The sequence below is a fragment of the Chanos chanos genome, chromosome 7, assembly GCF_902362185.1.
Source record: "Chanos chanos chromosome 7, fChaCha1.1, whole genome shotgun sequence".
Lineage (NCBI taxonomy): Eukaryota > Metazoa > Chordata > Actinopteri > Gonorynchiformes > Chanidae > Chanos > Chanos chanos.
In genome coordinates this window covers 38,805,099-38,830,452 of record NC_044501.1, presented here as the reverse complement: position 1 = coordinate 38,830,452, position 25,354 = coordinate 38,805,099, and the positions used below count along the sequence as shown (strand labels likewise).

At 41.8% G+C, this 25,354-nt stretch overlaps 6 non-coding genes across 6 annotated transcripts; 4 read left to right on the top strand and 2 right to left on the bottom strand.

Annotated features, from left to right (window-relative positions):
* Window positions 1–63: 63 nt before the first annotated feature.
* Window positions 64–136, top strand: trnak-cuu (transfer RNA lysine (anticodon CUU)). The gene has a single exon. It is a non-coding gene; the product is annotated as a tRNA-Lys (tRNA).
* Window positions 137–9,954: 9,818 nt separating this feature from the next.
* On the top strand, window positions 9,955–10,027 carry trnak-cuu (transfer RNA lysine (anticodon CUU)). The gene has a single exon. It is a non-coding gene; the product is annotated as a tRNA-Lys (tRNA).
* Window positions 10,028–10,906: 879 nt separating this feature from the next.
* Window positions 10,907–10,980, top strand: trnan-guu (transfer RNA asparagine (anticodon GUU)). Its single transcript has one exon. It is a non-coding gene; the product is annotated as a tRNA-Asn (tRNA).
* Window positions 10,981–17,139: 6,159 nt separating this feature from the next.
* On the bottom strand, window positions 17,140–17,212 carry trnak-cuu (transfer RNA lysine (anticodon CUU)). The gene has a single exon. It is a non-coding gene; the product is annotated as a tRNA-Lys (tRNA).
* Window positions 17,213–17,345: 133 nt separating this feature from the next.
* trnan-guu (transfer RNA asparagine (anticodon GUU)) lies at window positions 17,346–17,419 on the top strand. The gene has a single exon. It is a non-coding gene; the product is annotated as a tRNA-Asn (tRNA).
* A 664-nt stretch (window positions 17,420–18,083) lies between these two features.
* Window positions 18,084–18,157, bottom strand: trnan-guu (transfer RNA asparagine (anticodon GUU)). The gene has a single exon. It is a non-coding gene; the product is annotated as a tRNA-Asn (tRNA).
* Window positions 18,158–25,354: the final 7,197 nt, after the last annotated feature.

The window sequence follows — 25,354 nt, the reverse complement described above, 5'->3', positions numbered from 1 at the left end:
AAATACGTGAAACCGGGGCACGCTATGAAGATAGTATGTATGTGGTTTCATGTATAATCACATGCCCGGCTAGCTCAGTCGGTAGAGCATGAGACTCTTAATCTCAGGGTCGTGGGTTCGAGCCCCACGTTGGGCGGGTTTACTGTTTTAGGAAATTGTATTTCTGAGAAGGGCTGTCCGTTGATTGGAAAATCAGAGGAAGATCATCGTTATGACGCCACTAATGGTACAACCTTCATTTCATGTATCAGCTGTGTTATGAGAGACACTGGAACAGCAAGGGACTTTGCCATTGAAATAGTTGGAGACATAGTGAGTTTACCTTTGAAAAACACTCTTGGACATGTTTATCGGCTGTAACATATATAGTCTGTATTCCCTTGATATAAGTGAATATTTACAAATAAAATCTGAACTGAGTATTTATTTCCTACTGCCATACAGAACATAAAATACAATAACCAATAACCAGCATTCATATTCAGTAACAGCATCACTTGAGGCCATCCTCTGTATGTAAGCTTACTGTGAGTGGCTTGGGCATCTGCAGGTAAAACTGGCATATAACAGAGGAACAGTGTTGGGGTGTCATTCCAGCACACGTAAGCTGGTTGGTAACAACGCACGCTTTAACACTGTGTGATACTAAATACAAAGATTTGTCTATCACTCTGGTTAATTTTCTGCAATGCGGTAGCATAGATACCTACTCGGACAATCCATTTATCTTTCTATCCTTTCTATTCTATCTAAAAAAGAAAAAGAGGAGACCCAAATTTCAGAGACCGTCTTGTAACACATAAGGTGAGACGGACAGTATTTCATCCTGTAATTTTCACCAGAGCAAGAAAGGTTCAGGCACCTCCTGAAAGTAGGGTAGCTAATATGGTAGAGACTCTGTGATGATGGGGACAAACCCTCCCCGGTTAGAAATTTGAGAGACTGCCCATGTACGGTGACAATGAAACATCCTACAGCTATGCTGAGCCTGGTGGTACCACCTCTAAGTGGCGTTTAATCATTTAATTTGTGTTTGTAAATAATATATCAACTTAATGCCTGCCTTCAGGTGGTCTGCTACAGCAGCCATGGTTGAATAACGATATACATGCATAAAAGGTTAATAGTGCTGCTTAATGTTTTTCATGAAGCACGGATGAGTTTGACCTGTCTCCTCTTCCGACCTGATTCGTCGACTGTTTTATTCACATCGCTTGTCCCCTAAGAAATAAGACACAACATCAGAAGAAATAAATTAATAACTATTTTGAAGCATACAGTCTGAATAAAGTTTTACCCTCAGACGTGCCTCTAACTGAAACTGTACAGTAATTTTTCATAATCATGTGCCACTGTTATAGTCTATCCTGGGGAGCACTTAACAAGATGATAACAGCTGTCTGGAAATTAGACCTTAGTTTTCAATGCCTGTGCTACTGATGAATCAGTGGTAACTGTTGCATTCTGTTCGGTTCATGTAAAACGGATTACAGTCAGATTCTTATTCAGACACTTCCATTCTAAAGAAAAGGAGAACACATTTCAGCATTTAGCTGTAAATGATTACGCTATCCAAATATTCTTAATAGTGTTTGAAAATCTGAACAACCTACGGTAAACACGACACGCTATGCTCAGAAAAAATGTCTTAGTTACAACACAGGAATGGTAATCAGTAGCTTCCTCAAAATTATGTTTTTCTTCCAGTTTTAGTGTCGTAAAACCTCAAATAGGTGTAGTAGTCAAGGCTCAAGGCATTCATACCTTAAAACTGGAAGTAGGCCTGTGTGGTTAATATAAGACAAAATCTTGGTTTTTATATATAGACAAAATCTTGGTTTATATATATATATATATGTATATATACATACATATATTTTGTTACGCCCACAAGGTGAGTGCAACAATAAGTAAGGGGGGAGAAAATGCGGATCAGGCTTGAACAAATATAATTTATTTTATCAACGCAAAAGAAAACGAATGGGAGCCATCAGGGGTTCCAAAAAAAAAGTTCAATGAACGAAAACACGTCGGTCCGACCGGCCACCTCCAAAACATCGTTCACCCCGGCAGCCTAAAGCAGACAAACAAAAAAGAGAGGAGAGGAGGGGCGGGGAGAGGTGGAGGGACAGAGCTTTTAAACTCAGGTACAACTGCGCGCTGGTGTACCCAATTGGGCTGATTGCCTCCTGCCACACCACCAGCATGCCTACCAGGGAACACACAAAAAGATAAACAAAACCATGGCCTGGGGGAAAAGGGGCGAAGCCCAGAGGGCCGTGACAATATATATATATATATATATATATATATATATATTTTTTTTTTTTTTTTCAAGGTGAAAAAAATTCCTCAAAACATTAAATGGTAATCCTTATTTCTACATGCATGTAATACACAATTTGAACAACAGGGGGGGCCACATCTGCATTTATAAAAATCCATAGTCTTCAAAGCATTCATTAAACCAGTCTAACCACTGAAAACAAAGCTCATCACATTTGGTTTCTTTTGAGCTTATCCACATGCTTTCTGCATCAGAACAGAACAGCAATCTCCTCCATGGGAAAGATTCCCGTCTCCAAGGGTAAAGGGAGGCATTTGACTCCGAAGTAGATTTTCTCAACCTCTTTGCAATACCATGGCTGTGTCAGGACAATAACTTGTAGGCATATGTAGCCTAAGGACAGGGATTGGCTTGTGTTAAAAATGAAGAGGAATTATCTCTTAAGGAAGTCCCTAAACAATAGAGCAGGCATACTTTCACTTTTACACACATTTTCACACAGACTTAGTAAAACAAATGTGAAAGCATTGGAGTTTTAGGGGAATTTTCTCAAGTGTGTGTACCTTTCATAAACAATCAGGCACACCCAGGAAACAACCAAACATCATGTCAAAACAAATGCGTATTCCATTGCTTAAGCTATGAGTTTGTTTTTAAAAAGGGCTAAAAAAAAAAAATTTGTTTGATTACACACAAGTCTGTCCTTAAAGGGAATTTCAAAGTGCACAAATGAAAGGGTATTTGGTATTTGAGAAATGATTTTTTTTTATATCAAAAAGCGACATTACAGAGTACCACAATGGGAACCAAGTTATGAGTAATGAACAAAGAATGGAGTTCACATTTACATTTATTCTTTCACAGCAATTCATTTACAATTAATGCCCAAAACTGCTCAAGCGTACAGCTGTTAACGGAGCCAACTCGAATACAAAAGTTTGCAGTGATTTAGCAGAAACAAGTGTAACATAGCTGTGAGAGGCAAAGAAAAGGAAACTATAGCCAAAAGCGAGAGTTAAATCAATGCTAATAATCAGGAGTGCTGCCAACGCTACTGACAATCTGAGATGCAATGTAAAACAGAGTATAAGTTAACAGGTCGTAAGTAACAGGTCATGGAGTTTAAGGGTACGGAGTTGAGCTTAGTCCCAAGATCAGATGAAACTTGGGTTATGGGTTATGGAGTTACAGAACACAACATCATATGATACAAAAACATGATTTTTCCCTCGCTGGATGTAAACCTGTGTATGAGAACTGACACGTGTGTTAGTTTTGATGAGGTAAATTACTTCATCTATGTAATTTGACAGCAGCATAAATTCTCCCACTAACTGGTAGCCTTTTCCATTGTTAGGATTTGCACAGACGTTTCAAGAGCATACAGTATGAGCTATCATACAGTAATGTAGTGTTCAGATCTTTTCAGCAAGCACGGATTAGGCTGACGGCGTTCCTCCTTAGCTGATTGTAGTCATTCACCGTTTTGTTCACATCCAGTATGTCCCCTGAAAATTATACACAGTGTGAGCATTAAATTACTAACAGCTATTCTACGAAATGTACAAGCTACTACACTAGAATTTTTTTTTATTCCATTTTTAACATATTTTAGCATCACATATGGGTGTATTGGATTAGTCTCAGGACTTGAAGGCTTTAAGATGAGCATCCATTTGCTTAGAATTCACTGGGTCTGTTTTCGCTTTAAGTGAGATATCTTACCATTGCAAATGAGATTCATCTGGTGGGGTTTCTTCTGGGCCCAGTCACACGCTTTCTGATTCAGAACATCAATCTTTTCCATTGGAAACATTTCCACCTCTAAAGACTTCCCATTACATTTAACGATAATGTAGGACCTCTCAACCTCCTCCAGTAGGTCAGCATGAGAATATGGCTGTGTCTCTTCAAGCCTTGATTTTCCATTCACTGGCGGCTCTGTGACAGTGAAACAAACAACACAGAACAACATGAAAACACTATACGCGAAACATTAAAAACATGATTCTCTTTGTGTTATAAGCCCTGATCTTCAAAAAGGCAAATTAGATAACGTTGGTCATTATCATCATGTTTCTACAAGCACGACTCCCACGACAATTAATCCTACATTGCTCCTAAAATACCTCTTGTTATTGCTGTTCCCAGTATTACTTAGGGTAGCAGTTTTTTCACTATTCATATTAATTGTAGTAGTTGTCATCACATTTCATTATGATTTTGGAATCCCTTAGAGCAACATACAATTATAAAGAGAGAATAGGAATAAAAAAAACTGGTGATAAAGCCTCCCTGACTGAATAGGCAGAATGTGAGGATAGTATGACTTAATATGAAACTGAAAGTTGTTGGGAGATTTAAAGTGCGTGAGCAGCCTGGAACTGGTTTCTTTTGTTCCAAATTAGTATTTACATTGGAGTTGGGTGGAGAGGAGGAATTTGAAAAGTCTGTGAGTCCTCAGAAACGCAGGTCACAGATCTAAGCTGGTGAAAAAGTGATCTAAATACAAAGACTATTACTCCATGTCTTTGAAAATGAGTCGGCTCATGTGATGAACATGTTTGTTTGACAATTAGTGGCGACCTGTCGGACGTTTGATACATTCACTCAAAGAAAATAATTCACATGATATTGCTTAGAAATATTTCACTTATTCTTAAGATTAATTGTATGTTGACTTTGAGACTTGAAGAATGGCCTAAAACTGTTATAGGCCCTCAGTAATGAAATGTGATATGTGCTGTAAAATCCCTGAAATTTCGGTTTTACAGCAAAGCCAAACTGGTCATACTCAGCAAGCAAACGAATGCATTATCTTAATTATGTTGAACTGAAAATACCTTTCTCCAGTGGTGCTGTATCAGGGTCAGATGGGGTAGCATTTGGATGCACCTCATCTGGTTTCATAGGCTCTTCTGTTTGCTGATCGCCATGTGTGGATGAAGCCGCAGTGTCCTGTTGATGGAAAGCATCTCTAACTATAGTGTTCAGTGTATTAGGCAAAAAGCTCTCATCCGTGACCAATGGGGCTGCTAGTCAGTGACAGTCACTGAAGTGTGAGAATGACTTTTATATTTATAGGATATATGTAAACCCATGTCACATTTAGAATGTGCGTTATGGTTGAACATGTCACACTTCCATGTATTCACTCTGCATCACTACAGAAGCCTTGATGGTGCACAGTCAATAACTTTCCCACGTCACACAGATTGACATCTTGTTTTCATTTCTCTTAACCACAGACATGTCTTTATCAGTTTAAAGATTGTTTTTCCTGATCATGTGATCACACAATGAATTTGTACTTTCACTTGCACACTGTCACACTTCCATGTATTCACTCTGCATCACTACAGAAGCCTTGATGGTGCACAGTCAATAACTTTCCCACGTCACACAGATTGACATCTTGTTTTCATCTCTCTTAACCACAGACATGTCTTTATCAGTTTAAAGATTGTTTTTCTCGATCTTGTGATCACACAATGAATTCGCACTTTCACTTGCACACTGTCATACTCATGATTCAGTTGCGAACAAATAACTTTATATTTAAATACTATTCTCTTATATATGAACCAGTTATTTGAGATTTAATTCGTCGACAAGCTGTCGCAGTAATATAGCAGTAGCTTAAGGACAGGGATTGGCTTATATTAGTATGCAATCCAGAAGCCAACATACCAACACGCAGCACATAATTATCGCAGATTAATGTTGAGTGTGTGTATCTCAAACTTCATAGACTTTTTTGACTGTAGTTGTTTTTTTGATTCTTAATCCCTGTTAATGCTGCATAAACTCAACATGTTTGTATGATATTGGTTTGTTATACAGAGCATAAATATTGTTTGTTTATGATGCTGGGATACGACTTCTTGTAAAAATCAGTACAGGTGTACAGGAGGATTCAGAACTGTCGATATACACCAATGCTTTTACTGATAGCAACACTTTACTCATATTTTACTATTACCAGGAAAATGTGACCTAGGTATGCACTTTCATACACCTGATAATTTCACTATACCACTGTCATTGGTTATGAGATGAAAAGGGTCTTACCTCGGATTGGAAGAGACTGTAGATCGCTCCCATGTTTCAAAGCTGTCTGAATCGTTCTGTTTGATGCTTTTGTCCCTGTCTTTTATAGGCTTTAGAAACAGATTTGATTTCACTTTTGCTTTTAAAGGGGTTGTCCAAGTGGCTTCCCCATTAAGTCTGTCCACATAGCGTCTTTGCTATACACACACATTGGTTTCTGCCGACACCAATATGTCATTCCTTTATTTTGAATACTGAATGATTGATGGCCTGTTTATTCACTTGCGCTACAGAGACGGGCGGGGGACCAGAGAGGGACGACGTAGCCTTGTGTGGAACAGTGAGGGAAGACGGTAGCGTGGGACAGCTAAAAACAATTAAAAACTGTTAACATGGAAATGTCTTTTCGGGGTCAAAACTGCAGCTAAGCAACAGATCTGCATAAAAACGATATGTTTATAAAGTCAGTAAAGTTAATATGCTAACTGTAAAACGTCAAGCATTATACATTACAATCAGTTCGACAGAATACAGTCTGTTGGTTTAAAAAAAAAACTGCTTTCTTGAACAAGCATTGCTATTTAATACTAAAACCAGCAAGGGATCTTTTTCAAATAACGTAATTCTACATTCTGACAGAAATTTGAAGACAACCTGCGTGTTCAATGTTTACTTAAGTTATGTCTATCTTATCTTTAAAACTTTCCCCCTTCAGCTTTGGACTTTCCCCTACACTCGAGTGAAATCCCCGGCATTTCCCCGTTACTATAGTAGAGTTACACCCAGTAGATCTGTTGTCATTCGAGGGATGGTTATATTCCTCTCGTTTCTCTTCACTGATCTGTCCTCGCGTTTAACTCGTGTTGATTTAGGGGTCAAAACTGACCTGCCACTATGTTTAACAGCAGAGAAAACACCCTAAATGATCTTTTTTCAACTTGAAATTTGATGACTGTGAAACTCGCCTTTGTTCATATTTCCATGAAAGTTGTTCATCACTAAGCAGGGTCCGAAATTAACTTCTTGGTCTATCTGCCAATGCCTGGTAAACTGAAAAAAAATTACCCGCCAAAATATTTTCAACCGGCCATTGAACTGAATAAGATATGGTGTAATTAAAAACGATGTAATTACTAATTCCTTATCGACTGACCTATTTAAAGGGAACCATAATAATCAAAGTTTCAGATGCTGTTGTAAGAAGACTCAACTTTTATTTTAAAATGTTAATTGATATTACATCTTAAAGACAAACTCTGCAAACACCCAACTCCATATAGGTACTCGGAATGCTCACACTAAGCCAGTTAAATCTGAAAATGCAGATTTTATATAAAAAAACGTTTCTCCGTACATAAAATCGTTTTTGCACCGTTTTCCAAATGTTCTCATATTTCAAATGTTCCACCATGCCTGAGCGCTGAAACGCCTTCTGACTGTACGTTCACACTGAGCGCGGCGAGAGCGTCAAAGTGACCGGAAGTCATTCATTTTCAATGAGAGCCAGCGTCTTTAAGCGGCGAAGAGCGTCGCGGCAAAGGGCGTCGCGGCGAGGGGTGTTTGGGCGTCAAAATACAGTTGAAGTTCGGTGAACTTTATGGTAATGAGATATGACGCGGCTGGGCGGCAACCAATAGAAACTTGGAAGTGCTCCGCTCTAGAGAATTGTAGAGAACACAACAGTATAAACTATTGTTCCCACAAAACTTTTGTTCCTAAGCAAAATGGAGGAGAAACTGATTATATCGGTGGTGGGTTTCCACATGTTGTACTGTAATGTAGGTTATGCACAAACGTTAGTGTTAATTAAAGACCAAGGCTAGTAAACGTGTCCTATAAACTCCATGCTGGAATTTGACCTAGCCTATCATTAACACAAAAGACACACAACAAAAAAAAGCTTTTAAGTAGTGTTTTTCATTAGTTTATTTTGTTACGAAATATGTAATTAGCATTGTTAATTTATTTCTGTCATCGGTCGATTTCGCACCTTCTCATTTAAAATATCTCATAAGGTTAACTTATAGCCTACTGGTGGTCAGTCAGCACAAAGATACCGCTCGACCTGTTTGTTTGCTTTATAGCCCCTTTAAAAACATTTGCATAACCAAGCTTTCCAAAGGAACTTGTACCCGCCTATTTCATCAACGGCAGAGCGTCCACAGTGTTCAACAGCGTCGTTGGCAGGGAGGTTTGGGCGACTCTTGACGCTCTCGCCGCTCTCAGTGTGAACGTACAGTTAGAGCGGCGAGAGCGTCAAAGTGACCGGAAGTCATTCATTTTCTATGAATTTGACCTAGCCTAGCATTAACACAAAAGACACAAAAACACAAAAGAGAGGATGTCATGGCCAGAAACAATCAGACTGAAGATCAGTGGGAGGCAAGAGAGAGAGGAAGAGAGAGAGGAAGAGAGAGATAGAGACAGAGAGAGCCGTTGCCAGAGCCAGAAACGCAGGAAGAGGTCAAACAGTGCTGAGTTTGAGGAGAGGCTGCTAACAGCTCTTGAGGCTGTTAGCAGCAAAGCTCACCCTCCCAGCCCTGCTCCAGAGGACAGCGACTGTTTATTCTTTAGGAGTGTGCTGGAGGACTTGAGGACCTTGTCCTTGAGGAGGCGCCAGGACTTAAAGTATCAAATATATACATTAATTTATCAAGCAAAATGTCTGGAGGCTGGAGACACTGAACAGTGAGGAGAGAGAAACAGGGTGCAGCTGGTAAGGCTGTGAGGGGTGTTAGTAAGCTTATTTCCCTCGCAGTCTGGTCAGCTGCACCTTGTGCTCTCCCTCACTGTTCTTCTGTCTCCATTTTGTGGTTATTATAATACATTTTTTGAAAACATTTCTGGTTATATGTGTTTTATTTTCAAATCTATCATATTCTAATTTAAAAGGTGGAGGATGAGCGGGTGTTGTCACTTCCTAACAATACGTCAATGTAGAAAATATTGTACTAAACGGAACCACTTAATCTTGGACACATATATCACATTCATTACATTGTCACATGATATTTCAGCGCAAAATTATTAGCCAAGAGTGTACCTCTGATAACCTGCTCCATAAGGGGGAAAATCTTCAGCAACAATTAGTAAGTTATGTAATTACATTATTAATCACATAAACATATTGTGTTGAAAATGGAAATAATGCTTTTTTTCTGAGTTATTGGTGGCTCTTAGAAGAGCCGTTTGTAGACATGAATTGTGCCACTTGTTGGCAGGGGACAGCTCCCTCTGCAGAAAAATAGGAAACAAATGTCTCCCTGACACGGATGGCCTCCCGTGTGGAGTTGTTGCTGCCCACTCGGGTGACCTCCTGTGGGCCAGCAGCTTCTCTGTCTCCAGCTGATGGTATGGGCGTCCTGGTGGTGCTTGCGGTCCTCCTCCGGAAGTTATGCAGGACACAGGTAGCCTTCACACAGGTGTCCACGTTGGCAGGGCTGATGCCAATGACTCGTCTGTACATACGCCATTGAGCTGCAGGAATACCAAAGTTATTCTCAACAATCAGCCTTGCATGTGACAGCCTGTAGTTGAAAGCTCTGTGCCTGCTGGAGAGGTTGGTTCCTGGAAAAGGCCGAAGGTCTTAATGGGCTGTGACTCAAGAATTTGCGCGAGCCCGGCTAGCTCAGTCGGTAGAGCATGAGACTCTTAATCTCAGGGTCGTGGGTTCGAGCCCCACGTTGGGCGATCGGAATTTTTGTTTACTTTATCTGTTTCCTCACTTCTTGTTTCTAAATTCATCAGTGTTATACGATGTACCTAACAGTGTAATGGGACAGGAGTGATAGACTGTGCTCTGCATAAAAGGTTATGCAGACGCAGTGCTTCGAGTTTGCTGACCAGCTACATAGGGATAATGGTGTTTTTTTAGCATTCGTTGTTTTGAGCGGATTTAACATTGCAGTAAACGACGAAGTATCTGGGGAAATACATGAGAGTAAAATTCGCCATTTGCTTTGGAAAAGTGAAGTAAAAGTGAAGACTAACATAAACATTCAGAGTCGAGTAAAGTAGAAATGTTCCCGAAACATACCTAAGTACTATACGGTATTTCTATTTCGTTACTATACAGCAGTGAAAGTCACTTCAGTTAAACGCGAGGACAGATCAGTGAAGAGAAACGTGAGGAATCGAAAAAATAACCATCCCTCGAATGACAGCAGATCTTTTGGTTGTGACTCTAATACAGTAACGGGGGAATGCCGGGAATCTCACTCGAATGTAGGGTGAGATCAAAGATTGACGGGGAGAGTTTGAAAGATAAGATAAAGACATAACTAAACATTGAACATGCTGTCAACAAGCTGCAGGTCGTTTTGGAATTTCTGTAAGGATGCAGAATTCCGTTATTTGAAAATGATCCCTTGCTGTTCCTTGTTCAAGAAAACACTTTTTAAAACCAAAAGACTGTACTCTCTCGAACTGCCTATACTGTATAATGTTTGATATATACAGTTTATTTACGTTTGTGAAAAATTCAACCGAATTGGATGTGGTTATATCATGCGCTTATATCCTGTCGCAGACTTCTGGTTTTAACCCCTGTTTAGCCCCTGGCGTCGCTAAGTCTCTGTGGCGCAATCGGTTAGCGCGTTCGGCTGTTAACCGAAAGGTTGGTGGTTCGAGCCCACCCAGGGACGCTGTTCCTCTTTTTCTAAGTGTTGCTTATGTATTCAAGTGAATAAACACGCCATTTCTTATTTGATATTATAAATCAAGGAATGACATACTGGTGTCCACAGAAACCAATCTGTGTAGCAAAAATGCTACCTGTACATTCCAAAGGGGAAAGTCACTTTGGAAATCCGGTTAAAAGAGGAAGTGAAATCAAATTTGGCTCATAAAAATCAAGGGACACCTAAAAGAAGCAAACAGAACGATTCAGATAGCTTTGAAACATGGGAGCAATTTACAGTCTCTTCAAGTCTGAGGTAAGACCCTTTTCATCTCATAACCAATGACAGTGTTGCAGGGCAATAATCAGGTGTATGAAAATGGATAATTAGGTCACATTTTGTGGGGACAGTAAAATCTCAGTAAAATGTTAACATGATTCAAAGGATTGGTTTATTTCAACTGTCCTGGATCCTCCTATACATTTGTACGGGTTTTCACAAGAAGTCCAATTCCAACATAGTAAAACAAGAACAAGTGATATTTATGCTCTGCATAACAGCAACATTTTACAGACATGTTGATCTTACGCAGTGCTAACAGGGATTAAGGACTAAGAATAAAAAATCCAACAAAAGTCAAAAAAGCCTGTGAAGTTTTAGACACTTACATTCAACATTAATTTCCTCATTAATCGTGTGCTGCGTTTTGGTATGTTGGCTTCTGGACTGCATACTAATACGAGCCAATCCTTGTCCTTAGGCTACGTTTTCCAATGAGATATTAACCAAACAGTGCTGCAGACACCTTGTTGACAAACTAAATCTCAAATAACTGGGTGTGTTTCGTGTCTAGCATGCCGACTAGGAAAAGAAGTTTTTTGTTAGCAACTGAATCATGAGAGTTTCTGACATACAAAGTGGGTATGACAATCTTCATTACAATCAAAACAAGTGAAAGTATAAGTTCATTGCGTGATCACAAGATCAAGGAAGAACAACCTTTAAACAGATAAGGACATATATGGGGACTGATAAGAGAAATATAAACAAGATGTCAGTCTGTGTGATGTGGGAAGCCCATAAAGGCTTTTGCAGTGATACAGAGTGAATACAAGGAAATAGGACACTGAATAATAACGTAACACACATTCTAAATGTGACATGGGTTTACATATATCCTATTAATATAAAAGTCATTCTCACGCTGCAATGACTGTCATTAATTACCAGCCCCATTGGTCACGGCTTTTTGCCTAATACACTGAACACTATAGTTAGAGATGCTTTCCATCAACAGGACACTGCGGCTTCATCCACACATGGCGATCAGCAAACAGAAGAGCCTATGAAACCAGATGAGGTGGATTCAATTGCTACCCCATCTGACCCTGATACAGCACCACTGGAGCAAGGTATGATGAGTAGAACACAATGCAGAAACAGTGCTCATTTGCTTGCTAAGTATGCCCACTATGACAGTATGTAACAGTATGGCATGTTACAATTTTTGGGCAACATACAATTCATCTTAAGAGTTTTTTTCTCTGAGGGAATGGTCTACATTAATTATCAAACAAACCAGGTTCTACCGGAGTTCATGTTAACAGGCTGCACATGCACTTTTAAACTCCCAACTTTCCGTTTCGTATCAACCCATACAATCCTCACAATATGCTCATTCGGTCAGGGAGGTTTACCACCAGCTTCTTATAACTGTTCTTTCCTCACAATTGTATGTTGCTCTCAGGGATGCCAAGCTCTTAATGAAAAGTAATTACAGCTACAACAATTAATATTAATGGTAAAAACCTACTTCCCTGAGTAATACTGCTAGCAGTGGTAGAAGGACGTATTTAAGTGTTAATGTAGGATTAGTTGGAGTAGGAGTTGTGCCTGTAGAAACATGAGGATTGTATAAGATGATACTAACAAAACAGAAGAATGTTTTTAATGTAATGCATGAGATGTTGGCCTTGCGTAGAGTGTTTTCACAATGTTCTGCATGGTGTGTTCCACTACTACAGAACCACCGGAGAATGAAACAAGTCTTGAAGAAACTCAGCCATATTCTCATGCTGACCTACTAGAGGAGGTTGAGAGGTCCTACATTATCGTTAAATATAATGGGAAGTCTTTGGAGGTGGCAATGTTCCCAATGGAGAAGATTGATGTTCTGAAGCAGGCAGCATGTGATTGGGCCCAGAAGAAACCCCACCAGATGAATCTCATTTACAATGGTAAGATGTTTTTCCTTGTCTTAAAGCATGCAATCCTAAGATTAATTCAATACACCAATACGCAATGCTAAAATATTCTAGAAATAAAATGAAAAATTCTAGTGTGGTAGCTTGTACATTTCTTCAAATTCTTCTTAGTAATGTAATGCCAACATTGTGCATATTTTTCAGGGGACATACTGGATGTGAACAAAACATTGAATGACTACAATCAGCTAAGAAAGAACAACACCGTCAACCTAATCCGTGCTTGTTGAAAAACATGGAACACTACTTCACTTAATAATGATGACTCACACTACTTTCCTCAGAGTTCGTGAAACTGCCAGCCTGAGTCCCATGATCGAGAAAACTGTTATGTTTCTTCATTATATGGACAAACTAACCTCATTTAGGCCCTGCTTACACCTTGCATTAAGATCCAATTTTGGTGATCTGATCACAAGTGGACAGCTCAAAAGTACAGGTGTAAACGCATCCAATGTGCTTTGAGGTCGCATCGAGATCTGATCACTCAGACCACATTTGGAGGTGGTGTGGGCTGCGTATGACCACATTCTTATAGCAGTGTAAACGTGGATGCGAACTCGACCACACTGAACAACCGCCTACTCCACTGATGTCCTCTGCTTACGCGGAAGTATGAACTCATTCACGCGTGTACACATTCGCTCGCCAACGGCGTCATATTAAATTGCGACAACAGGCAACAACATCAACAACAGGCAAAATGGATATTGTTTTTATTTTTTCTTCTTCTTCTTTCAATTTCCGAAAGACTAGGCACGGAACTGCATTGATCCCTCCCGCTGATTCAAAACAACAACGTTTAACGTGAAAAAGCGTAACCTGGCTTAATGTTCCAAAACTGCGATCAATGCGATCACCAGATTTCTCTCGGACATCTCTTGTCAGAAACACCTCCTCCTGTCAAAAGATCTAAATCAAAATCCTAGGAATATGGTCATTATCTCATGTTAAGCGTTTTCATCTCCACTGACGCCCATTATAAGGAAACAGCTTAACGTGTCTTAACGTCCCAAAACAGTGATCAGCGATCACCAAATTTGTCTGACATCTCAAATGTCATAAGCACTATCTCCTATCAAAAAGCAAAACTTAAATTCAGTGAAAGAGGTAACGCATTGCCGGAAATGATTACGTGCTTATTTGCATTTATAGTGGGGAAGTGAGAACCGATCTCAAGTGATCGCTCGAGACACGGATTCTAAAGCCAGGTGTAAACGGCCGTACTTAGAGCTGTCCACTTGCGATCTTAATGCAAAGTGTAAACAGGGCCTTAGAGAGACTGTTGATAGCTTCTATATCCCACAAGGCCAGGTGTGATTTTATGTGATGGTGTAACAATGGAAGACCTGAAAATGGTATGAGGTTAGTTAGTAGCCACTGTCAGGGTTCACAGATTGTTAAAAAAGGGTCAGTGCAATCAAATTTCATATTGGAGACCATATGAAGTGTAATGGACTCATATTGTCCTCTTGTTCATATGGTCTCCTCCACTCAGTCTGGGCCTTTGTATCTTGAGGTGACAGTACATCAGTGTCTATTCCATGACTATAACTAAAGATCAAAACACCATTATCAGTAGCAACAGAGTAATTGTTAAGCAATCTTTTAGACACCCAGAATGTGAGCAAGACACACAGAACACCAGATATGAAGATAAAAGCTGCTGCATGCACTCCGCATCATCTTTGCATCAGTCCCGTTCGGGGGCCATTTCCAGACTACCTGGATGTTTACCCAGGATGAGATGATGAAAATGGCTGACATCCCTATCATTTTAATTTTGACCCTCCTCCCCATCTCCTATCTTTGAACCTCTAATGATGAAATAAAACTATGATTCATTTTTTTTCTGTTGTTTAGTTACAGTAGCACACATTTCAGTTTCAGTTGATGTTTATGATTTGTACATTGTCAGACTGTAAAGTGAAATCAGCATTTATTAGGAAGCGAACACTAAAGTATAAAGTTTAACATATGATGAACAAATTGGTTGACTGGTATGAAAGCCGAGAGAGGACGTGACCATAAAACTTTTTTTTTATTATTTCACGTAATCACAACATAACAACCAGTTGTTTTCTCGCGATCTCAGCTTAATTGTCTTGTTATCACGACATGACAATTAATTGTTGTCTCAAGATCTTAACTTAATTATCTCGTTACGATTACAATGTTGTTTTCACAAGATAATGAATATAATACTTACAGTTATAGTAACTGTATAATTACAGTTATAGTACTTTCTTGGGACTGTGATTGACTCACCCTACAGGCAGTTTGAAGCTGAACAAGCTAGAGAATAGAAGATGTGCGACAATCTGTGGTTACAGCATATACAGTTTGTGACAAACTAAAGACATGTTTGTTGGGTATTTTTATGCGAGAGAATACACAGGTGATATGTTGTGGATGTTGGGACGATATTCATTCGACTTTCCCCCACACTCCTCTGGGTCTACATGTTATAAACCGCGTCTCTGGTCACCCGGAGATTGGCTGATCTGCCTCTCTTCAACACCGCCCCTCCCCCCACCTCCTCAAAGGTTTACGTTACCAGCGTTTAGCAGGTATCGCGTGTAGTTCTCAGGCAGATGAAAATATCAACGGCCAAAAGGTCCCGTGGGAAAAACTCGGAGAAAAAAATCCAGAAAGAACTATGTTTGTTGGGTATATATCTGTCCGATTTTTTTTTGCAATGCGACGGCAATCCACAATCATATCGGAATTCATGTGATTTTTACGTTATTCTAGATTGACATTCGTCACAATTCTGCACTAGCAGGAGTCACTCGGTGAATACAAACACGGAGAACAGCTGCGATGGAGGTATTCAGTGGGGGGACAGTGAGGTGTTAGACCTCATAAGTATTTGGGATGACACTGGACAAAACTTGAGGGGTCATATCAAAACAAATGGCCGAACACACACACCTCCGTACAGAGGTAGCAGCCATTTCTCCACAAAAAAATTTGGCTCCCTTTCTCCTGATCCTCGTCATCATCTGCTCACTAATTCACTGGCTTCCACTGCACATCAGCTTATAAATGAAACTGTAAATGCTGACTTCAGTGGCCTCCACGTTTACTTCTATACGACGGCGCGCTGCGTGTGCCATCTTTGTTATTGTTCTTTTGCACGTGCGGGTCAGTTCGGGACAGTGACCAGTTCACACTAGAATCTGATACTGGCCACATTTAAAAAAAAAAATGTGAACAGCCAAGCAAAAAAATCAGATCTTAGCGATAAATCCGAATTGAGCACTAAGGCTTGCAGTGTGAACATAGCTTAATTCACCCCCTTGTGCAGCATAGTACATATTTAGGTAAATCCGGCATATTTGAGTATATTCACATTCATATAATTTTTAGAAAGATAAGTTTAAAATCAATTTTATACTACTGTTGACAGCCCTACAACATTATCAGTATCATTATCAATATTAACACCATCTGGTGGTTTGATTCAACAGTTAGTCTGAACGTCACTCACAACATAATTTGATATGACCAACTGTAAATGCTGAATATGCAAGATGCACTTAATTTGCATTGAAAATGTTTTGAGATGTTTAGAGAGAAAAAAGAATATTTGTGGGACTCCAAGCTTTGTGGCTGTGTCCATTTTTTAGTATAAGATGCAGTTTTTCAGAGATTGATTTTGAAGTAATCCAGAAGTATTTAGATTAGATTACTATTTTTGTAAGACAATGGATTACGTTACTAATTACAAAAGTTGCCATGTAATTTGTATTCAGTAACTGACTACATTTCAAAGTCATCTGACCCAGCCCTGGCAGTGCATTGCCTTCTTTTGCTGCTGTTGTACTTCTGTGTGTTGGTTATTTATAACACATGGAACCACAATGTGGAAATAATGTCTATGTAATGCAGTCACATAGAATGGGTCCAAAAGCTACGCCCAACGTGGGGCTCGAACCCACGACCCTGAGATTAAGAGTCTCATGCTCTACCGACTGAGCTAGCCGGGCTGTGTAAGTCATGAAAAGGCCCTGTTTTCCAGCCACTGACAACTGAAAGCCATGGTCTGAAAGCCCTTGGATCACAGCATGATGACAATGGGTGGTAATTCGTGCTCTTAGTCATTACATCCCATCAAGGGGTGTCTCTGTGGCGCAATCGGTTAGCGCGTTCGGCTGTTAACCGAAAGGTTGGTGGTTCGAGCCCACCCAGGGACGTCAGTTTGTTTATGCTGAGCTATGTTAAGCACTAACAAATTTGCAAAAGACCACTGTGAGAATTCATGTATGTCAGTATTAACTAGCTAATTAGTTTACAAGTTGTGCTAGAGTGGAAAAAAAACAACACACAACAAAAATATAAATGCAATTTTGTTCTCGCTCCCATTTTTCATGAGTTGAAGTAAAAGATGTAAGATTTCTTCCATGCAAACAAAAGGCTTATTTCTCTCTCTCAGATTCTGTTCTCAAATTTGTTAAAATTCGTGTTAGTGAGCACTTCACTGCTAAGATAATCCATCCACCTAACAGGTGTGGCATATCAAGATGCTGATTAAACAGCATGATTATTGCACAGGTGTGCCTGGACTGGTCACAATAACATGCCACTCTAAAATGTGCAGTTTTATCATACAACACAATCCCACAGATGTCACCAGTTTTGAGGGAGCGTGCAATTAGCACACTAACTGCAGGAATGTCAACCATAGCTGTTGCCGGTGAACAAAAGTGTTGCGTTTATATTTTTGTTGTGTGTAGTTTTTTTTCCACTCTAGCACAACTTGTAAACTAATTAGCTAGTTAATACTGACATACATGAATTCTCACAGTGGTCTTTTGCAAATCTGTTAGTGCTTAACATAGCTCACCATAAACAAACTGACGTCCCTGGGTGGGCTCGAACCACCAACCTTTCGGTTAACAGCCGAACGCGCTAACCGATTGCACCACAGAGACACCCCTCGCATGCCATGCAATGATGAAGAGGCCGAATTACCACCCTGTTGTCAACATGCTGTGACCCAAGGGCTTTCAGATGATGGGCTTCTTTGCCTGCCTGGAGACCTCCAGAATCTCGCCATTGGTTAGTTAATGACACTGATGTAAAGTACCTCCAGGCAATAATGGAATTTATCTTTAGATGAGCACAAAGCCTAAGAGTCACAAGACCATGGGTGACTGTGAGTGGATGGCGAGGCTGAGGGCATTTGCCACTTCTGGGGTTTGGCCCTCTGGAGCAGGTGATAGACCAGCCCCAAGGCAGCGGAAGTGGTATGACCTCTTTCAGAAGGTAAAGTATAGCAAAATTAGTATCTGTTACTTATTACAATCATTAGTACACAGGTCCTTCGATGAAAAATGGGCGGTGCAATGGTGCAGATAATATCAGTCAGATGAAGGACTGTACACTGCATAACTCACTCCAGGCTAACTAACAATTCTGATCGTTTCAGATTGAGAAATGCCCCATGCAGGCCCGTTGACAGACCACACTCTTTGGAGGGTCCGTGGCCTGTAACTGTGGTTTCCATGCTGTTAAGGTGGCGTTTAAAAATGACATCTCATTATGATTACATTACAGTGCCGTTATGCTGTTGCTGTTACAACACATGTCGCAACGCTGTTGTTTTTGCAGCCTGCCACTCAGTCTCCTGCTGCAGTCCTGCAGTCTGTGGCCTCAGACTCGGCCCCTGGTGTGACTGCTGCAGCCCCCGCAGTCGTTCCTGCGGCTCCCTCCCAGTTTGTCAACGGTGAATATTTTCTTATTAATTAAGGTTTTGCATATATCATTTTGTGTTTGTTGCAACAAAAAATGAACTTTGTTTCTCCTTTCAGTTCATGAAATCGTGCTTTAGTGGGTCATAGTCTGCCTCACTGAAGCCCAGTTTAGTGGCTAGGAGGACCCCCAGCCCTTCTCCTCCTCCATCCTCTGTGAGGAGCCCCAGCCCTGCACCATCCTCTGTGAGGACCCCCAGCCCTGCGCCATCCTCTGTGAGGACCCCCAGCCCTGCGCCATCCTCTGTGAGGAGCCCCAGCCCTGCGCCATCCTCTGTGAGGAGCCCCAGCCCTGCGCCATCCTCTGTGAAGAGCCCTAGCCCTGCGCCATCCTCTGTGAGGAGCCCCAGCCCTGCACCATCCTCTGTGAGGACCCCCAGCCCTGCACCATCCTCTGTGAGGACCCCTAGCCCTGCTGTGACCACCAGCATGGCAGTAGCCTCTGTGAGTACAGCAAAATCTATTTATTGGTCTGGCTCTTATTTGTTGTGTCTTCCAAACAGGATGAGCCTGAGGGAGCTCAGTCAGCCACTGCTGGGGAGGCAGCTTCATTCAGGTTGGCGGTGAGATGAGCAAGACCATCCCTGTGCAGGACCAGAGGTGGATCGCCAACACCCTCTTTCACTCAAGCAGACTGCGGCCAGATTTGAAGCCGTGGTATGAGCCCGTGTACGGCAGGGACATCCTCTCCCGCATGGACCATATCAAGGCTAGCATCACTTCGACAGATAGATTCAACCAAAAAGGTAATAAGAAATATGACTGTGTAACAGATTTCCACGTTCGTTATATAAACTCTCCTGTACACACTGACGTTGTAGATAGTGCTATTACATACGCAGGTATTATAAATGTGTGCCGTGTAATAAATCTACATACACTTGCTGCCATAGATCATGTATAAAAAATGTGTAATCTAACACATCACTTGTCAAATTCCAGATCACAAAGAAGCTGGCTGGCCATGGCAGGGGGACAGCTCTCTGGGTGACTTCCATTGGTAATGAGGTCGGCCAGATCCAGACCAGCGTCCTGTCAGTGCAAGAGGGGCCGGGACTTGACAGGATGGTGTCAGGTGTGGTGGAGCGGTACCGCCAGGCAGCTGTTCCATCCCCAGTGCTTCTGTACGTGGACTGTGGCTGTTGCGTGAATGAGGGGGCAAGCAAGCTACAGGCCAGGTTTGCTGGGTGGCCAGATCTCCACGTACGGCTGGATATCTGGCATTTCATGAGGAGGCTGGCCGTCGGCTGCACCACCGACGCTCACCCCCTCTATCCCACCTTCACGGGCTGGTGGACAGAAGGATCAGTAAGAAGGAGCTGAGCCAGTTCTGCCGCAGGAGGACGCGCAGCGAGCAGACCATCATCAGCCTGACTGAGCGGCTGCTGCAGGAACTGGGGGGGCCAAACGGGAGAGACCTCATGGGGGTGCCGCTGCTGGACCAGGTGCACATGGAGCACATCTGGCACGTGCAGAAATGCCATGTCAGGGGCATCAAGGACATGCCAGGTGTGAGGCTGTACACAGAGGCAGGCACCACCATCAAGGGGGGCATCGTCCCGACCAAGTACCGCTGCGCCAGAGGGTCTGCATCCCTGGAGTCTTTTCACTGCCACCTGAACAGGTTCATTCCAGGTTGGTGTCTCTCATGTATGATATTTCAAATAATTTTGGGGGTTTTTTTTGATGAAAGCATTATTCAGATTGAAAAGCAAGACCTTTTTCCGTGGCATAAATATTTTGTTGTTTTTCCAGGAACCAGTGCAAATACACTGAATTTCCAGTTGTACCTCTTGGAAGGCCTGTACAGGTGGAACCACGACCAGGGGACTGTGGTGGTGACCAGCAAGTTGTCATCTCTCCTCACCTATGCCGGGGATGTGGCCCGCTGTGTCAACACCAACAGCCTGAACAGCCTGTTTGGCTGGGCGTTTGTGCCAACCTTCAGACCACCTGCCAGATACACTGGTATGTCTAACTGATACCTGGCCATATAATACTTTTGCTTTGTGGGTTTTCAGTGTTCTAACTTAGCTCTAACGAGGCTTTAAAAAAATAAAGCCTAACTTCAACAAGGCTTTTTTTTTTTTTACTATTCCCCTTGCTTAAGCAAACTATACACTGAATTACTCATGACATGGCTTAGATACAGAACTCTGATATAAAAATAAAACATTATCTATATACAATGCTTTGAATACAACTAATAATGTGTGTGTGTGTGTGTGTCTGTCTGTCTGTCTCTCTGTTCTTTTTCATAGGAGAGCTGCTTGGTGTTGACTACCTGCTAAGTCAGACTGGACAGCCCCTGAACATGAACCCTGACTCAGAGGAGACAGAGGACATGCTGGGGGATGTGGATGGGGGTAGGAGGAAGGAGAGGACGAGGGCTTCGAGGAAGACCAAACAACTGATCTTGTTGTGTCAAGTCTCCTCGATGACCTGAGTTTCACTGTCTCCTCCCGGCCTTGTCCCTCCTCCCAGGCTGCTCCCTCTCAACCTCCTGCCTCCTCCTTGGCTGCTGCTGCCATGCCGCAGCCAGGTGTTTCCTCAGCGCTTGATTCATCATCCCCTGACGAGTTCAGGGTATGTAAATACATAATCACGTGTAAAGAAATAAAATCACTGTATCTGCATGTCAGGGATGGACAGAGTTGACAGCTTGGCAGAACATCTGGTGGAGCTGAGGCACCAACCCTCTCTGGTCCTCACCAACCAGCAGGTCAGGAACATTTATGATCTTACTATTTTCCCTCTGTGCCCTGTCACAGATGTTCACACTTGCACATGTTTCTGTTTTCTCATGTTTTGTTGTGTTCTCTCTCTGCTTAGGTGAGAAATATTCTTGCTCTGTGGCAGAACCTGCTGGACTACGACAAGCAGAGGGTGGTGTTTATTGTCAGACACCAGAGAAGGCTGGACACAGGGAGGTTCAGGTCTCCTAAGAAGAGGCAGGAGTTCACTTCAGGGGTGGAGAGTGTGAAGGGGCATACACTCACGACCGCTGCCCCACTTGCCCAGTGGCCAGATTGCTGCTGCCTGATTGAGACCATCTTTGTCAGGCTCTGGGTCATCTACCACTGTCCTAAGAAGAGAGGGACTGGCACAGTGTCCAGATGGGATCTCATCCTGGAGGACTACAGGAAGATCAGGCAGCGCATTCTGGCCAATGGGACAGTTATGCAGCTGACCACCCTGCCGCTGGTGGATGTGAGCCACACCACCCTGGTTCAGTGGCATAACAAAAGGGTGAAGAGGCAAGACAGCTCGGTGGTGATGCAGGGGCCGGACCTGTCCAGCCACTTGTCTGTGGCAGCTGACCCTCTCCCCCCTGCTAATGTGCCCCCCCCCCCCCCAGCCAGGCCCAACTCACCAGTACCACCTGCTCGGCAGCACCGTGGGACAGGCACAGGTGAAGAGGAAGGCCTTGCCCACGGTTGCGACACCAGTGGCTGTGAAGCAGCGTCCCCAGTGACAGCTCTTCCCTGCTCCACCCTCGGGCCCTTGGCTGGTGCTTCTGGCTCCACTGGCCTCACAGGTGCCTGTGCTGGTTGCCGCCCCACAGGCCCTGGGTGTCAGCCTCCCCTCTGCTCCTCCTGCTCCTGCTCCAGTCCGAAAAACCGACCCGCACAGTACTGCACAAGACATGCAAGTAATGCGGGGAGTTTAGAACAGCAGAGACAGGGCACAGCCATTACAAGGGCATTGCATACTGCCTCTCTGTAGAGACTGTTCCTAAGGAGCAGTGGTTGGAGGAGATTAAGAAAAAAAATGATTGTTTACCCCCCCCTCCCAGAGGCATGGACACTAGCCTAGTGCCCCTATATCCCTTTTACCCCCAGAGGCATGGAAACTGGACACTTTTATTTCTGTATATAGTTCTGCACATGTTTTTATTATTGTCTATAGTTACTGTTGAACGAATGAGTGGGGGGAGTCACTTACTATAATAGCTGATTGAAAATAAAAGTTCGTCACAACAAAAATGTATGCTTCTCTCTGTTGTTTTTTGTGTGTTGTAGATAAAAGTGTCTGCAAAATACATAAACTTAAATTTAAATATTCACTATAGAATTCTTAATACATCCATAATATAGGTTCAGGTTCAGCTTACTTTATTTGTACCAGTAAGTAGATTTGGTTTGCAGTAGATGAGTCATTGTGACACACTTTACAAACAACACAGACAATTTACAAACATAAAAGTACTCAAGGTCCAATCCTTACTAAACCACTAAAATGAAAAATAAAATAATAAATGAATAAACCTGGCTTCTAGCCTATATCATATAATCTGTGCGATGTTGTTATGACTTGTTAATTTGAGTGAGGGCTGTTGGAACAAAGCTATTTTTATACCACTTTGTTCTGCACTCTGGGACTGTGAACCTTTGTCAAGAAGGAAGGAGCTAAATTTCACAGAGGCGTTTTCAAATTCGGCAAACTGAGGCAAGCGTTCCAGGCGAATGGGTTTTCTTTAAACTTTAAATTTGAATGTTTTTTGGTGAGCATACTCCGACGACATTAATCATCAAGACTAATAACAACAACCAAGGTATTGTGGGTGAAATTCTCAGCCTGGGCCAAATGAGACTGAGACCCAACGCCACACGATACCTGTTCTGTGACAAAACAACAGGAGTCTAACAATGAGTCAGATGCAGTGTAAGTTTATTGTATAGTTCAAAAGGCATACAACAAACTGAGTCAGGTCCCGGGGAGTGACTGACGTATTCTCACAAAGCACCGATTCTTATACCTGTTCATATCAATTCCCCAAAAAAGATACACATTACCTCATCTCTTTGTAGGGGGGCGCCTCTGCCGGCCCAGCCTCACAGATTCCCTCTCAACTCTGTATGACATCACATCATTATTTCTTATTTTCCTTTTGCTCCTAAAACAAGTGGTCACCAATAGTTGCTGCCCTGTTCATTAGTGGTATATGACGTACCATGAGACCTTGAACGTTTAGCCATCTGCATGCGTTGCTAATGACAACACCACTCTGGCAGAGGCTCCTTCCTTATCTCACAGGCAGTCCTTAAGGGCCTCACTGACCTCTTCTTTTTGAGCACAGAGAACTTGATATTTCTTGTAATACCAAAGATTGTATAGTTATAACTTTTAATATAAATGATTACATTGATTCACCCCTATAATAATGAATACATTGTGGTTACATTGTTTATCATGGTTACTACGGTTAGCTTAAAGGAGAGTAATAATTTTCCAACAGTATCATTTCAGAATTGAAACACCTAACGTGTTAGCTTTATGTCATGTATGCGACTTAGCCTGAGCTAACCACAGAGACCAATAAAGTCGCTTAACTAACGCTAAGGATTGATAACGATAGCATACAAAAAAGAGGCTTTCAGGAAAAGTATCAACGAAACTAACAGTTAGACAAATTAACCACTTGGATTACTGTAAGAAGACTAAATAAAATCGAACACCTACGTGTATTTTCTGGTATAACTCCCATCTGGGCACACATCTCCCTTTGTCCAGCATCCATGTTTATCTGCCGAGAACTACCTCCTGAGACCGTTTGTGTGTGTTCCCAAACGAAAAACCGTTTGAAATAGTTCGCGAATGTTTGCCTTTCTTTGCTAATCAAACTGACCTCAGGTTTTCGCTGTCTTTTTTTTTGGAGCTTTTGGAGACGCGTTCACTGCCCTACCAGAGCTTTACAACAAGGTTTACTTTGTTATTTTGTAAAAAAAAAAAAAAAAAAAGGAACAGCTTGGATACAGGCATTTTTTTTCTTAACGCATTGCTATTCAGTTGTCAGGCATGCACACTGAATTGATTTTAATACCTTTAATGTACTTGAAATGTGCACTGTGCAACTGTATTATCTAGGAAAATATAAGTATTGGGTCAGGACTCGGTATCGGCAGATACTCAATGTTAAATGACTGGGATCGGGGGCAAAAAACCTTCAGAATCAGAATATCCTTATTATCAATACTTTCCAGTATATACTGAACACCTCATTTTCTGGCAATAGTGGGACTTGGAAACCATGGGATCAACTGTTCTCTCATATAAATCTACATAAAAACAGGTTAAAGGTTTTTAAAATGATTTATTATATAGATCAACATTTGAAAACTTTAGTGATGAAGGATTATGCCTTAAACCCCCCCCAGGACAATTGTTCGCTACTATAAGCCGCCTCCAGTTTAGCGGCAGAATTTAGCAGTAAATCCAAGAGAACAGAAGTGTACACTTCTTGTTGAGTGTAGTCTTTTTTCCCCTCCAGTACAACTTGTGAACTAATTAGCTAGTAAATAGTGACATATATGAGTTCTTGCAGTGGTCTTTCCCAAATCTGTTAGTGCTTAACATAGCTCAGCATAAACAAAGTGA